The 16,618-nt window shown below is 37.6% G+C and overlaps 1 long non-coding RNA gene across 1 annotated transcript; it reads left to right on the plus strand.

The window, feature by feature from the left end:
• Window positions 1-1,849: 1,849 nt before the first annotated feature.
• On the plus strand, window positions 1,850-4,411 carry LOC148999075 (uncharacterized). Its single transcript, XR_016171031.1, has 2 exons — window positions 1,850-3,897; window positions 4,053-4,411. It is a non-coding gene; the product is annotated as an uncharacterized LOC148999075 (long non-coding RNA).
• Window positions 4,412-16,618: the final 12,207 nt, after the last annotated feature.

Genomic DNA, 16,618 nt, shown 5'->3' on the forward strand with positions numbered 1-16,618 from the left:
ATTAGTTTTATGGATAGTGCAAAATCTTGTTTCATTTCACCTTGTTGCTCTTGGGTAGATAGGCTAAACACCGAAGTTTGACCTAAAATTTTGGATTAAAAAAATCAACCCAATGTTTTGGTGGGGTTTTGGGCCTGATTTTTGTGTCTACCTTAATTTGAGGCCAATAAGCATAATGGGGGTGTTATTTTTGCCTAAAACTTAACCCAAAATGGTGTGTTGATCAACACATGCCAGGTTATATGCAGGCGAAACTGTAAGTTTGGAACATGAATTTTAACAAATGTAAATATGGATAATATGCACGAGAACATTAAAATTTTCATTAAAATGCAACCAAAAAATACAACTACTAAAATTCAATATAGTTCGTGGCGAACCTCATCATACGTGGTTGCACTATATCACCCCCACATATCTCCCTTATCATGTGCATAGTTGTCATTGTATATAATTTGTTACCTATCTAGCCCTGTTGACTATGCTCTCTACAATCCTGATCTTCCCAATGTCCTTCAACATGGGGTTGATACAATGGGCCGCACACGGTGTCCAAAAGACATTGTAATCCCTGGATTGCATCATCTTTCTAGCCTTTTTGAAGTTGGTGCCATTGTTGGTGATGATTTACACGACATTCTTCACCCTACCTCCTTTAGGGGCTTATAAATGTACATGTCGTCTTTCACCTACCTTGATGCTTCAACAATTGTCAATAGTATGGTCCTCTTATCATAATACAATATAAAGTTGATGATGAATTTTCTAGTTGGATCAGTCCATCCATCACACGTTATGGTGATCCCATATGTCTCGCGGAACGGCCTCATCAATCTATTGTACTCCATAAGCTCATTCTTCTGCTCTGTAAGATACTTACTTGTTCAGCACCTCATTTAAGTGGGGCCAAGGTAACTTACGTGTGTAGTAATGTCAATCATGGCTTGATAATACGGTGTTTAACATGTGTTATTTTCATACCCATTGAACAACTATTTTAACATAAAATTAGTTTAGGGAAGAGTGATATACCTTAGAGATGAAAAACTCTCTTTAAGATGTGACTAAATGAGGCTCGATCACCAGATGCACGCGTTTGCCATCAACATCCACACAAGAACATGCAGAAAATGACCAAGATTGAGTAAAAAATCACCGAAATCCAAGTTGAGGGGCTGAAATTCGCACTTGGGAGGCTCTCCATTTTGCATGATTCGCGATATTTAGATTGTTGGCGTGATTTCGCCAAAATTTCAGTGAGAAATTGACATATTGCATATTGATCTTTGCTTCTTTTTGGTGTTCAGTGGGATGGGTGAACTTTTGAACATTGGTCTTAGGGATCTGTAGTTACTGCAGCTTTGAGTCAGTACAATGGTGCTTGTCTTCCATTCATTTGACATTACATTTTCTTTGGGCTGATATTCTTATTAGACAGTTTGGTTAGCAAGATAAACCACATATTCCTAAGCTCTTCCACACTTCTTTTGGAATCTGATATGATCTTAGCTCTTGATGGATAATGCAGTCTTCTAGAACGTATCACTTTAAGGGTTTTATTTATTTATTTATTGTTATTATTATTCTTTTCTTTTGGTTGGCTGCAGGACTAATCTTCCTTATCTTTCTTAATATCCTCTTCCTTTATTAGTGCTTCAGCTTCTTCACTTTAACACATCTAACATCGACCATCTATACCTTCCTTTTCTTCACCTTATTTGACTTAAAAATAATTTTCCCCTTTCTCTTTGCTTAGGTTTGTGTGTTTTTATCTATTTATTGGTTTTCTTTTGTTTTTGTTTTTTTTTTTCTTCTTTTTCTTTATATATATATATATATATATATATATTTATTTATTTTATAAAGGTCATTATATTTCTTCTTCTTACATTTCCAAAATCTTTGCTTTATTTCTTGTGAATTTATGACTTTGTAGATCCTTTACATCTTTAGTCCTTTTGCCATGGGTTAAAATTAGTTTTCTTAGTCTTAATGGGCATTGGACTTCATCATCCCACCACTTGTCAAGGCGACAAAGCGAGGCAATGCGATAGAGGGCAACGAAAACCAAGGCAAAACCAGGTAGCCTTGACATAGAAATGGGCCTTGGCATCTAGGTGGACGCTTTGGCAACCATGTATTTTACAATCAAATCTTTATTCAAAAATGACATTTTCCTTTCGATTCACCTTGGACTGGCAACTTCCATATTCCAACTAGTCTTCCGTTGTAATAATATTTTCTGCAGAGACACTTCTTGTTTAAACACTTGCGTTAACAAATTATCTCAAAGTAATCTCCTAGAAACTCAACCACCTTGTCCTAGGGAATCTAAGCTCCACCTTTCTTATGATTCTGCTTGGTGGATAGTGAGGCGCTTGTCCAAATTAATTTAATCTTAAACTGGAAATAAACATAGACTAAATAGAAAACAACCTAAAACATAGACAAAATAGAAAACAACCTAAAACATAGACAAAATAGAAAACAACCGGGACAACTACTGCTAATCAAAATACTCAAGGGCCCCCTTGTAGCGAAATAACTAGAGCCAATATGAAGGTCCAATAGGAGTCCAAGTCTCCTATGCAGCCACAACTTACCATGGATAAATAACTTGATTCTTACCAGATATGCTACGATTCAATAGAAAGATACGTTTTTATTTTGAGTATGGTTCAACTTTAGCTTTTTCTAGATTTTGTTGATTTTGACATGTGCAACTACAAGTATGATAAGCGGTTAGGACCAAAAAAGAGGACACTAGCGATTTTTTTCTACATAGACACTTGCTGCTGTATCCTGTTGGAGGCATTAGTCAAGCTCTTGTGTCCTGAGGCTTTGAGCTCCTGTTGGAGCATATTCTTATTTGATAGAGAATCCACCATGCCTTTCTCAGTTGATGCTTTGTGCAGCCCTGCATGCTGCTTTCGGGAACAGAGCTAATACAACAAGAAGAAACCTTGTTCCAACTATAAATGGGGTCGGCTACAGAGTGTTGCCTTCGAATCAGCAGGGAATAAGTTGATATAAGATTGTTATTCATACAAGTGTGCATATTTTCTGTTTCCTTAATTTGTTATCAGGATGGTTAGATTAACTGAACTGTGGTGCTTGAATTTGAAAAAAAAAATATGGATGACTTTCTTATGGTACTTCCTTAAATTGCTGACAATATTTTCTTTTTAACTCTTAAGTCTGCTTAACTGTGCCTGATTCCAAAATAAAAAAACAGATTATAGAATAAAATGTATCCTTGTTAACTGCCTTGGCTTTTGAAGTTCTCCAGTTTGAGTAACTGGTAATATTTTGGCTAGCATATTTTTGTAGTCCTTGTGGAAAAGGTTTTGTGGTGACATGTCATGCTATAAGAATATATGACGTGGTAGTACATTGCCTTATTATATTTGTTAGTTTTCCACATTATACTGATCAAATAATCGTTGTTGCTTCTATCTGTAGGGGGAATTGTGAACAACACTTTACGACCACAAATTCCAACATGGTGCGACCCTGAATGGAGATCTTTGATGGAAAGTTCTTGGGCTTCTGATCCAGCAGAGAGACCATCCTTTTCGGAGATCTCTCAGAAGCTGAGGAAAATGTCTGCAGCCATCAACGTGAAATGATGCTTTTATTTTTCTTCTGTAAATATCACCTTATTGTTATCTAGGAAAGGGGGAAAAAATTGTAGATCATGCAGTTCAAGGTAACATACTCTTTTGCGAGGACAATGACGAATAACTCATCATCATCATGTCTTAGTTAGCCTTAGAGAACCTTCATAGTACTGCTACACTTGGTTATTTCTTGGTAGAGAGCAATTATGTATGCTCTTATATTGGAATCTATAACGATACACTGCATCAAAGAGATCCATGAATGGTTGATCAGAATGTGAGTAGACCTATCTAATGTAAATACTACATTTCATTACATGTATTGATTGTTTCACCCCCCCCCCCCCCTCTAAACACCCCCTTCGTTGTGGAGATGAAGTGTTATTGAATTTGTTTTTCTGGATCTCATTATTTTGGTGGTTGTTATTGCAGAGTTGTATAGATCTTCCAGATGTAGATGATTTCTATATCCAGCCTTCCGAGTTGGAACAGAGCTGTCATGGGTAGTTGTAAATATGTTCTGGTAATTGCAATGTTCTAAGCTCCATATCTAGAGGAAAATCGGGAGGAAAAATGATGCTTCAAGATATGCTAAGCGTTTTCGATGGAAACTTGGAACACTAAATTTTGTTATTTCATTATTTTTTTTCCTCTGTCTATTTGGTCTCATTTTGTGACTCTATACCAACAAGAGGGATCTCAATTTTTATATTCCTATTTTTATATACTTATCTCCTGCACATGTATAAATTTAAACAAAAAATGGTAATAGCTTTCATTTGTATGTAGAATCACCAGTGCTTGGTTGGTTGTGGGGATTCCACTAAAGTAGTCAATGAATCATAGAAGGCATTTATCTCCGCGGAATAATTTCTTGATATGAACATCTGCAAGTAAGTTTCCATATCAAAACCAGTGAAGATGAGAAGTCTTCTCAAAATTCTCACTTGTTTATGAGAATTGAGAAGCTTCTGGCGAGAGCTAATTCAGAAGAGCACCATGGAACTCTTTATTGACTTTTTTACACAATGCACCTTATGCTTTCAGGTCTCTGAGTTCTCTCTCCTTCCCTCTTCTACCATCTCAAGACATTCTTCTTCAAGGTTCCTTGTATTAGTGGATGAAAACATCTTGACTGCGTTCTTGCTCCTATCAATGGGTCCAGTCATTTTCAAATGCTTCGTTGTCTGAACTTCCAGACCGATTATTTTCAACCAAGACAGAATTGTGCTCGACTTTGGCAAACTTCGAAACTCCTCCAGTAAGTTGTTTCACGTTTAACACTCCTGGATCACATCATCTATGAGTTATTTTCTGGAGTTTTAACTTCAAATTTGGAGCTGATTCCAGTGGACATCCAAAACCTAGTCTGGGATGTGGTGACTCTTGCTTCTCGGCTTCAGAATGTATCCTTTCTTCACGTTTCAAAGGAGTGTAATGCAATAGCTGACTCTCTTGCTTGTAAGGTTGTGTCCGTTGCGTGCCGGACTCTTTGGCCTATTTTGGATTCTTGGCTTCTTGATCTTTGTAATCTTGATGTCTTGCGTGGGTCACGTGTTAATATATAGACTCCTTTCTGCAAAAAAAAAAAATTGTTTCACGTTTAACACTCCTGGATCACATCAGCTAGAGTTATTTTCTGGAGTTTTAACCTCAAAATGGTATGGTATCTTCTCACCAGTGAACATCGAAATAATCTTGTTTCAAAGGTGTCATATTCTTTAGAACAGTGGAGGTCTGTGGCGTTGTTGACAACTTGAGATTTGAATATTTTGATCCGTTGGCATTTTCTGAAATTCCATAGCTACTTTGGAGGAGTTTGATATATTTTGTTTCATTACTTGTAAATTTGAGTGGATGCAAAGTGTTGACGCAAAATCCTCCTTGACCAATCAAATCTACGAACCTGCAAAAACATGCTCGACCGTTGTGGTCGAATGTCATTTCCGACGAGCAAATTAACAAAGGAGCAAAAACTCTTAGTAACAGAAATCCCGCGTCTCTCTTAAAACCTAAAGTAGATACTCTTGAATACTTATTTATAGTAGTGAATACCTTGTCATATAATGATTGAGTTTGATGTGAACCCTGTATTCGAATCTGTTAAGGAGTGTTTGATTTGTATTGTAGCTGATGAGTCTGTTTTGGATTCTTACTGAAGTAATTCAATCTGGGTCTTTATTCTGACCTTTTCGGGAATTAGTTGTGGATGCGATTGGATGTCTTTTGGTTTGTAAGTGGTTCGACCAGATGTAGGTCGAGTCACCTTCGGTCGAGCCGTCGGTTATTGGCCTGATCTGGTTTCGACCATATCATAAGCCCGCAAGTCTTTGGTTCGAACTTGTCCATGTTGACTTATCTTTATGAGACCTCTGAGACAACGAACCTTGCTTACTAGTTTTGTTATGCTTTGTTTATTGTGCAATAAGAGGTTAGTAATCACCACCATTATTTGTTTATTAACATGTTATACAACATTCGCCTGTTTCCTTCTTTTTAGTTGATCCTATAACCTCCTAAAGCATGCTAACCTACTGCCAAACAAAACATAATGAACCTGAAATCGGCATGTATTTTATCACTGGTCCATATACTTGTTCAACATTTCGGGTTTTGATTTTTTATATTTTTCCCATGATTAGTAGTTCTTTCAATGGTGATAGTAGTTGGTTGTAATGTTTAAAGCATGATCTGTATTATCAAAGTCATGGTTATATGCATAGTTTGTATAAACTCTCTGAAAGTAGTGAAGAAGAAACAATATGGTTGGTTCTGGGTTTGTCCTAATGGTGGTAAAGAGTGTAATTACAGCCATGCTGCTCCTCCTAGATATGTATTTGATATGGAGAGATTATGATCAGACCGGGTTCATACCTGGTCCGACCCTCGACCCCGGTCGAGACGGAGAGAACCGACTCGCTCCCGAGCGAACCGGATTCAGAAGATGGCTTGCTGAAGAAGAAAGCTTATTCGGCTGCAAGCGTGCCCTAATCCTACTTATGGATTAGGGTAATCACCCTAATGATGGCAGACTTGAATTGACGGCTGCAGATAATCATTATTGAAGGGATAATCATCGCATAACGTAAAGGTTATCTCAGGAGTCCTCTACTAGCCCAAACTGGTAGAAGTCTATTGCTCAATGGATCTAACTGATAAGATCCAACGACTACCTGAAGAAGGCTCAAGTGCATCCAACGAAGGAGATTCGAAGGTACACTCTATATAAACCTCACTACCATACAAGGTGGGGAAATCGAAAAGAATACTATCTGAGACTCAGGTTCAGATACATACTGATAGACCTAAACTATCAGCGATCTGCTATCTAGATCACCTTTCCCAGTTCTTCATTCCTTAGCTCTGCGCTTCTAGCAGAGCCGTTTGTGATTAAGTTCATCAACTGACTTAGCCTTCGGAGGTGGACTCCTGACCCCAGCGGTCGGGCCACATCTGACGCTTTCGTTTTGCAGGACATCACGAGGAGATCTAAGGGCTGAGTAGATTTTGGATGCATCAATTGGCGCCGTTTGTGGGAAACGACTTGAAAAGCCATGGTGACTAGATCAGCAGCCGCAGCAGCCGCTGCACAACGCAATTCCGGTGTTCAGATCCCTGGAGTGAATAATCCAGATATTCCCCAGGAAAGCCAAAATCCTATCGAGGTAGATGGTGGCCAGGGAGGACGTAATCCTCCTCCTGATACAATCCAAGATCAATTGGATCAGGTAAAGATTCAACTCTTGGAGGTGAGCCAAGCACTCCGCATGCTCGCCAGACGAGTGGTTTTACCACAAGAGCCTGATCAGCGCGATTCAGGGAGACGTGCATTGCCACGTGACCAGAGACTGGCAGAAGACCGGAATATCGATCAGAATTTCCGTGAAGGAGACCGAGGACTTAGTAGGATCGATGATCAACCAAGGCGAGACGATCGGTTCGACAGACCACAAGAGAGTACAACTGATTCAAACACAAGGTTGGATACAGGGGTAAGAACTCACTCACCCACTGTCAGAAGAACCGTTCGTGATGATCGAGCAGTTCGCGACGAGAGGAATGCTCGGGAAGGACGGGCTGTTCGTGATGATCGAGTAGCACGGGATGATTGTGTTAATCGAGGTCGTGATCATATTGCTGAAGATCACCCGACCCCATTGGTCGGGAATTGGCCAACATCAAGGAGAAATTAGGACAGTTGGCTAAGGGAAGAATAACTGAGGATATTTACTCAGTCATTCGGAAGACTCCCTTTGCCGAGCCAATTGCGGGATATCGGTTTCCCCATAACTTCCATTTGCCTACCTTCTCAACATTCGATGGCTCCGGAGATCCAACAGCTCACATCGGCTATTACCAACAGACCATGGCGTTTCGGTAAATTCGATGAAATTTTATGTGGTTTTTGGTTCATCTTTAACTGGAGCAGCACAAAAGTGGTTTTCGAACCTCCTCTCTGGAAGAATCGTAAACTTTGACGAATTGGCGCGCCAATTCATAGGGCGATTCCAGAGTGGAATACAGGTCAAGAAAACGGAAGAAACCTTGTTTACTGTCAAACAAGGAAAGAACGAATCAATCAGAGAGTTTCTGAAAAGATTCAACAAAGTGACGATGGAGATAGAAAATTTGGATGAACAAGTAGCCAGAACTGCTCTATTCACGGGACTCACTAATCGGAAACTCCTGGAGTTATTACTACAGGATATGCCTGCGACTTATGCTGAGTTGGTACAGAGATGCCATAAGCAGGCTGAAGTCATGGAGATTCTAGATGCGCGCCAAGGGGATAATAAAGTCCCTCTTGTGGAAAGATTCACCGAGACACCCCACACCCGTTTGATGGAAAGTTTCCTAAAGTTACAAGTACCTTCTTTTACTGGTGTGACCAAGGACACCCTCTTTCCGAACAAGTGGCTTCGAGAATTGGAGAAGGCCTTCAGACATTTGCAATGTTCTGATGCTCAGAAAGTGTTGTTTGTCGAGCAGAAGCTTCAACAAGAAGCTGATGCATGGTGGGCTTCCACTAGGCCTATCCTGGAGACCTTGAATGCTGGTGTTGTCACTTGGGAGAAGTTTAAGGAAGCTTTTTGCAAGAACTACTTTCCGGAAGCTGTAAAAGATGCTAAAGAGGCCGAGTTCATGGCTTTAGTATAGGGTACCTTGTCTGTGCTTGAGTATCAGCAGAAATTTGAAGAACTCTTTTTCTTCGCCCCCGAAGAAGAAACCCTGTTGTTGATTCCACCGAACCCGTAATGCATGATTCCACCGAACCCGTAAGAAGGAAAAACAATCACAAGTGTTTGCATGTAATGTTAGCCTCTAACTTAGGTAATACACTTTAATGAATAACCAATCTTTAGAGATTGTCTCTCAGTAAATGAATAGAAGTATACAATAGGAGGTATAGGATAGCGACCATGCTCCATACCACAACCAGGGTCAAGAGATAGTAGGTCCACACTAGGGTTGTACATTCATCATCCTCCCATCCTCGCATCATATCCATTGGCACGGACTTGCAAGCATTGAGACTTACCTAGCTGATGCAAGGTCTCTATTTATGGTGCACTTCACAGCTTAGAGATAGGTCCTCAAGCAACCCACTTGATCTAGCTCTTTGAAGGTAGATCCTCAAGCAATTGGCTCTTTTGGTCTACCTCCCTTAACCATTCTAGGAATGCATATCTTAAGTGCCACTATCTTGGATATACACTCCAACAACTCAATGCCACCACCTCAAGTCTCACTATCTTGGTGGTGACATGAAGAGTACTCTAGTGCACCTGGTGTCCCCTCATAGTCTATCTCCGCCTATTGGGCACTCACTGGCATCACTACTCAATGTCACGAGTTGCCAATCTCAACGCCTTTGTTGATAAGGTGGCTGCACTACGGGGTTTCATCCTTACCCAATATAACTATGTAGCACAAATTCGTATGCATGTATGAATGAACATGTGAGATGCATGAGTGTTTAGAAGTAATGGCTGTAGCCACCACTCCTGTTATATCATATTGATGCATATCCTATTCACCCGTGATTCATGTATATTCATAATAAACTAATAGTAAGAGTAAAGCATAATCATGTAACATTGTGTGTGATAGGTGTAGGACCCACATGTTATATTATGGATGCATGCAACATGTCATTAATAGATACATATTCATATCACATCATATGTATAACATTGATGGCATAATTAAATGTAAAATAACATCTGAAGTCTAGCATCCAATTCCTTTTCACCTTATTGAGTTGTTAATCCAATTTTGCCATATATTTAAAGCATTTGGCTCTTCTCCTTAGAGAGGATCTCTTAATGAATGTCTAATGAGTTATAGGATTTTGTTACATGTAATATTCTAATCCAAGGGCACTCGTTGGATTTATGTTAACCCTTGGATTAAAATATTACATCTGGTTGAATCCTATAACTAATTGGGCACTCATTGTATGAGCCCCTCTAAGGAGAGGATTCAAGCCCACATTTAAGTTATATTTAGAGCTACCTTAATGATGATATCAAGGTGTGTATAAGTTGGTCTGGACAAACCTCAGTTTCCATGAAGAAAAAATAAATAAATAAAGGCCCACTTTTAGACAAAGGATGAACACCCAGCCAATCTTACAATAATCCTAATTTTCACTCTAACCCCCATTAGCATTCAATAACCACATAAATTCATGCTTATGGGGCAAGGTCAACAGTAAGTTTACTAATAAAAGTACCAAACACCTAAGCCTTGAGTCAATCATGCATCGTGTCATCTTATTGCAGGTCATTATGTGTGATTTGGTCATTAATTTTGTAAATAATAACCAATATTTGGATTTATGCTAATGGTTTTCTCATTTAGAATGAAAACCATTTTGATCATGGGTTTTTTTCTATCATTATTTTTAAGCCAAAGTAATTAAAATTTTCAAGTCAAAAACCCATAAGACCAACCCTTACTATGATAAGATATTTCGTCCACCCTTATCTTATGTTTTCCCAAGTCAACCTAACTAATCCTTATAAATTTTTTAGAGATTCCAATTATGTATACATATATAATGTTCCTATATAGTCTCTTTATGAGAAAAATTGACCTTTTATCTAACAAACAAATTAAATTATAAGTCCATTAAATAGGAGACAACAAACCATTAGTTAATTATAATTTTTTTTCTATTTTTTTAATAAAGAGTGTGTTTAGGTATCTCCTAGCAACTCCTCAAGTCTTATATAATTTACATTATCAATTATATTAGTCCTTTGCACCCCTCCTTTTCTTGGAGGATTACGTTAAGTTTGATGTTTCAAAGCATTTTCTAGTTTGTTGTTTTGCAAACAAGCATCTTCTGCTACTTTGCTAGTTAATAGTCACACTTAATAGAAGTAAATAGCCACTTATTTCCAACTAATTTTATATTTGGCTGATTTGGGCTTAGCATTGTTCATCACCCACTTCATTTATCCATCCAAGTTTGAAGTATTAGTACTAATTGTCGTATCGTATTGATCAATGTATTTTGGTGCAATCTAATACATGCCCTTTAAGAAAAGAAGAGAGTTAAAATTTATCCAAAGGCAGCGACTGGGTTGTGTTAGGTTCGGGCTTCCTAAAACTTTAATCTAAACTTGAATTGTGTCAAAGCCTGTTCTGCTGGATTTGAGATATCGTATCAAAATTTAATAAGAGTCGTTGAAATAAAAATCAGAAATCATTGGACATCAATGGGATAGTTCCTTGTCCATCTCAGCCTTCAATATGATTCAAGCAAGCAAGGGTGGAGCTTCCCTAGCACCAAGTGGTGCCATACCCCCCACCCCACCCCCATATTTTGATTTGTAGATATTCTTATGTACCTCTTTTCATGTATGAAATACCAATACTTGGCCACCCTCTCCCAATTTTGAAATTTCCATAAAGAGATTCCTCTAGCCCTATTTCCCATTGGAGATTAATTTTAATGGTAAATACAATTGTTAGAAAGGTCATTGTCAATAAGTAGCTTTTAGGGTATTGGATGAACTCGTAAAGCCTAAGGCACACAATTCACTACTATTTGGTCCCGAATGTTAAATCTTGACTACTCCTCTATGTGCAAGTCGCGAATAGAAGATGAAATGGTAAGAGAACAGTTAAGACTGATCATGCCCATAACATATTCTATCTAATTCTCCATTAAACTACTTAATTATTATTCAAACTATAGAGGGGAGGAATTGATAGATTGATGAAATGTCTTTATCTTGTTAATATAATATAGTGTAATCTGCTAGTCAAGTTGTTTTAGAAATTTCTCTTTATTCTTTTTGACTTAGTTGGTATACAATTTATATATTATTAGAACATTAGTCAAATGAGAAAAATGTTTCATAATCAACTTTAAAAACCAAGGACAAAGATTCTACATGTAGCTTTTCATGCATGCAAATTAATCAAAGAATTTTTTTTAAAAAAGTAGGACTCTCTTTAAATCTGGAACTTAATGTAAACAAAATTATATAAAAAAAAAATTATAAGTTGGGTCAAAAAGAACGGATCATTGAAATCGTCAATACCCTAATTTAAGGGTTCATTTTGCCAGTTGGCCGTCCATTTTTCCATTTTTGTTTTAGATCATCATCAAATTAGTCATAAGAATTAGGGGTCAATAGGCTTAGGGAAATTAGGAAAATGTAGAAGGATGAAGGTTCAAACCTATGATTTCTTTGAATTTGTTGCCTCTACATTGAATTGGATGTCTATGTTCACCAAATTCCTAGACCCAAAATAAATATTCATTGTAGACATATTTAGATGATGTCACATAAAATGTAGCATGCCTTGAACCATTAATAATGTGTCATAAAATGAATATCTAATTCTTTTTAAATATAATATTAGGGCGACTAATTTTTCTAAACTTAACAACTCTTGTCAATGATAAGATAGGACATAGAGAAACATTAACATATTTTCTAGGAAATAAAAGAGAGCACCTTAAGCTATGGATAACAAAAAATTTCCATTTATATAGAAATAGAAAGGTTTAGAAAAGAGGAGGGGACCAAGGACAGGTAAGATGAACACATTTGTCAAACCCATACTACTATCTTCCACACACCACCCCCACACTCCAACCTCCCTTGGACCAGCCACTTTAATGTTTTAGATTTTGGATGTTAACCCAATTGACTGCATTTACAAACATATGGAGCTATAATGTCATTATTATTTTATGGAATATATATAAAGTTGATCGGTTTCTCATAATATTATTGTAATTGAGTATGTCATTGTGTTCAAGGTGCATATGACTTTAGATGGTCCAATTCATTTAAGTCAAGTTTGACAGTCCTAAAGGTGTATGAAGTCATTTTTTTTGAGTTTTACTTTGTGTCATCTCAAAGTACACAAAAAGTGCAAATATGTGATGGCAAAAGATGGAGTCTTTTTTTTTTCACCATCTAACTTTGACCCTTTGTTCAGCATGGGAAGAGTTCTATTAATCCTTCAATACAAGATGAAAGTTAATTGTTGATTGAGAGAAAATTATAAAGATATTGCTTTGCATTTACTTGTTGCTTTGAGTATAACTGTTACTTCTTGATGCGTCCAAAATCTGCTCAGCCCTTGGATCTTCACGTGATGTCCTGCAAAACGAAAGCGTCAGATGTGGCCCGACCGCTGGGGTCGGGAGTCCACCTCCGAAGGCTAAGTCAGTTGATGAACTTAATCACAAACGGCTCTGCTAGAAGCACAGAGCTAATGAATGAAGAAACGGGAAAGGTGATCTAGATAGCAGGACGCTGATAGTTTTGATCTATCAGTATGTATCTGAACCAGAGTCTCAGATAGTATTCTTTTTGATGGATTGATCCGTCCCTCACCTTGTATGGTAGTGAGGTTTATATAGAGTGTACCTTCGAATCTCCTTCGTTGGATGCACTCGAGCCATCTTCGGGTAGTCGTTGGATCTTATGAATGAGATCCGTTGAGCGATAGACTTCTACTAGTTTGGGCTAGTAGAGGACTTCTGAGATAACCGTTAGGTTATGCGATAGTTATCCTTTTGATGATGATTATCCGCAGCCGTCAGTTTGAGTCTGCTGTCATCAGGGTGATTACCCTAATCCATAAGTAAGATTAGGGCACGCTTGCAGCCAAATAATCTTTCTTCTTCAGCAAGCCATCTTCTGGATCCGGTTCGCTCGGGAGCGATTCGGTTTTCTTCGTCTCGACCGGGGTCGAGGGTCGGACCAGGTATGAACCCGGTCTGATCATAAACTCTCCATATCACTTCTAATCAAGCATTCCATGTAAGAATTCTTCATAATTTATCTTATATTGGCAACCTCTATGGCTTGAGAATGAGTAAAAGTTGTAACATAACATGGTGTGGTACGATTTAATTAGAGTTAATTACAAAGAGATGCAGCTATTTTTTTAGGTTTAGTTTTTAAAAGTTGTTTGGGAGAAACTGATTGTTCTATTTCTTGATTTTCCATGTTGCTGTTGAGGACTATTTCCTCATTCGATCTTTATTGACTTTTTTTTTTTTAGTACTTATTTTAATAAAATGACTCTAAAGCCAAAAAAATAAATAAATTATCCTACACATAATCTATAGACTAAAAGAAAGGCCGACAGATGCATTCTTTTCAGATCTTCAAAATGACTAGTCGTAAATCTTGTGAAGAGTTACTTTTGAATATTAGAATCTTCTTAGTAATTTCTTAAGTCAAGGTTTTTCTTTTTCTTGTATTTTTTTGACTGCTCTCTCATTTACTAGACCATGAAGTAAAAAAGTTTCTGAGTTGTGTTTTGATTCTTAATCTTCTTCTTCTTTTACTACTTCTTTATAGTGACACCATATATAGACCATAAAAGTACATTCTGGGTGAACTAAGTAAAATATTGTCTTGTCAATCTATTTCACATTTTTATTGTGTAGCTTTGTTAGTAAGGTTCATACGATAGCAGTGAAAATCAGATATGCTATGAGCACTGAAAGGAGATACAAACCAAACTCATTTGGACTATATATTTAACCATCTTACGAGAACATAACCATTTTCCAGCTTCTTCTCTATACCTGTAACTTACATTTTGCAGATTGCATTGCATCCTCCTTTGTCACACTACTACTTCAATAAAAGATAAACCTGATGTTGAAGCTTTTGCACAAGCAGACTCTGAGTTCAATATCAATGTAGTCCCTTGTTGAAGAATTAATCAGCGATAGGTCAGCCCGGACCAATGTGGCTCGACCAGGTTAAGATTGGAATATAAACGGTTCAAGTAGTTAGTCTTACCATGCATACTCGTTGATAGCAACTGAATCGCTTGAAATTAGGGATAAGAATCCCAAATCAAAGTCTAGAGGATTGGATTACTATGGAGTCTAGGAGGAACTCAACAATTCATATGCAAGTAAATTCTCTCTCAACAAATCATGTTTAAAAGAAGGAGTTCGAATCAAACTCAATAACGAGATAGCCCAAGTAATCTCAAACTATAAATATCGTTGCCTATGCCATAAGGAGGAACGTTTTTCTGAGATTGAAGACAATTAGCTCGTTACAAGATAGCTTTCTCTATTCCAAGGCTGAAAACTCTGTTTGTCACACCCCACCCAACCGGATCCGGTCATACCCGAATACCCATAGGGGTGATACACCGCAATACCTAGATTCGGTGACAATTCCGTACAACATATGATATAGTAAAATTAAAAGGACGAGAATAAATCATGTTCAAATATAAAGTTATCAAATTTGAAAAATTAAATTACAATCATCCTTGTCTAAGAGAAAATAAATTAACATCAGAGTTGAAAAGAAAAAGGATTGTTTGTTTGCAATAGAAAACTCTAATGGAAGGCGACCCCATAAGAACAATCCTAACACAAGCATGAAGCATCATGTGCATCCACATCTTCTCTGATTATGCCCTCGTAGTAATCTACCGACAATGAGTCCTCCATGAGAGTGGGGTCCTCATAACATGTAGGAAAATCTAAAGAACATACACAAATAAATAAATGAGTTCACAGAACTAAGTGAGGTTAACTAAAATCCATGTCATGCATTCATCCAAATTCCCACATCATATTCATAAGATAACCATGTAATTAATAATATAAATAAATAGATCATAATTATGATATGATGTTCCTATCATGTAGTCTCTAAGATAGACATGCATTAAGTTTAAACATCAATCTCCTTTGGGCGGTCTCGTCACTCTCCCTCAACAAGAGACGTCTATTGGGTTCTCCATGGTTGTTGGATAAAGTCCTATCAAGTCATGGTTGGGGTACAGGTCACCAATCTCTCACATCACCATTTGGTATGAGATTTGGTGCGTGTTAAGGATAATCTTAGGCCCTATACAAAATCATAAGGTCTCGTACTATATATGGTCCAGATACTTCCCTATGGCACCAACCAATTTGATTCAATATCCTTTTCTACTAGAGTCATCGTATCCTATGGTACCAACAAACTAAGACTATGTTGACTCTTAACCCAGTGGCCATCCACATATAATAGACAAGATGTTCTCCATGTCCTCTCACGGGTTGGTTACTGGTCTTGAGCGCTCAAGAGCCCTTGTCTATTGTATGCAATCCTACCGCTCTATGATGATAGTAAGCCTGTTTGACACTCAGGACCCAGCCACTAACATCACAGGTTAACCGACTTTAATACCCCTTCAGCTGGAAGGGTAGTAGTACACATAGGGATTCTTAGCCCAACATTTCTAGACACCTATCATTCCTGCAGTTTGGTCTAGATGCAATCACATAAGGTACTAGGGTAATGGGCGAACCCACAACCCTAGTTAATAAAATAGGATAAGAAAAGTAATCTCTCTCAACAACATTCATTTCATACATTCTCATATCGTTTTCAAATCAATAATATAAGATTTCAAATATAGAGTAAAACTCAATCATTCTAACCTTATCTTCCATTCATAGAAAGTCACACACAAGCATATTATGATAGATCAAT

This window comes from Hakea prostrata, unplaced genomic scaffold (genome assembly GCF_041222555.1).
Source record: "Hakea prostrata isolate BN-2017 unplaced genomic scaffold, UWA_Hpros_2 contig_48, whole genome shotgun sequence".
NCBI lineage: Eukaryota > Viridiplantae > Streptophyta > Magnoliopsida > Proteales > Proteaceae > Hakea > Hakea prostrata.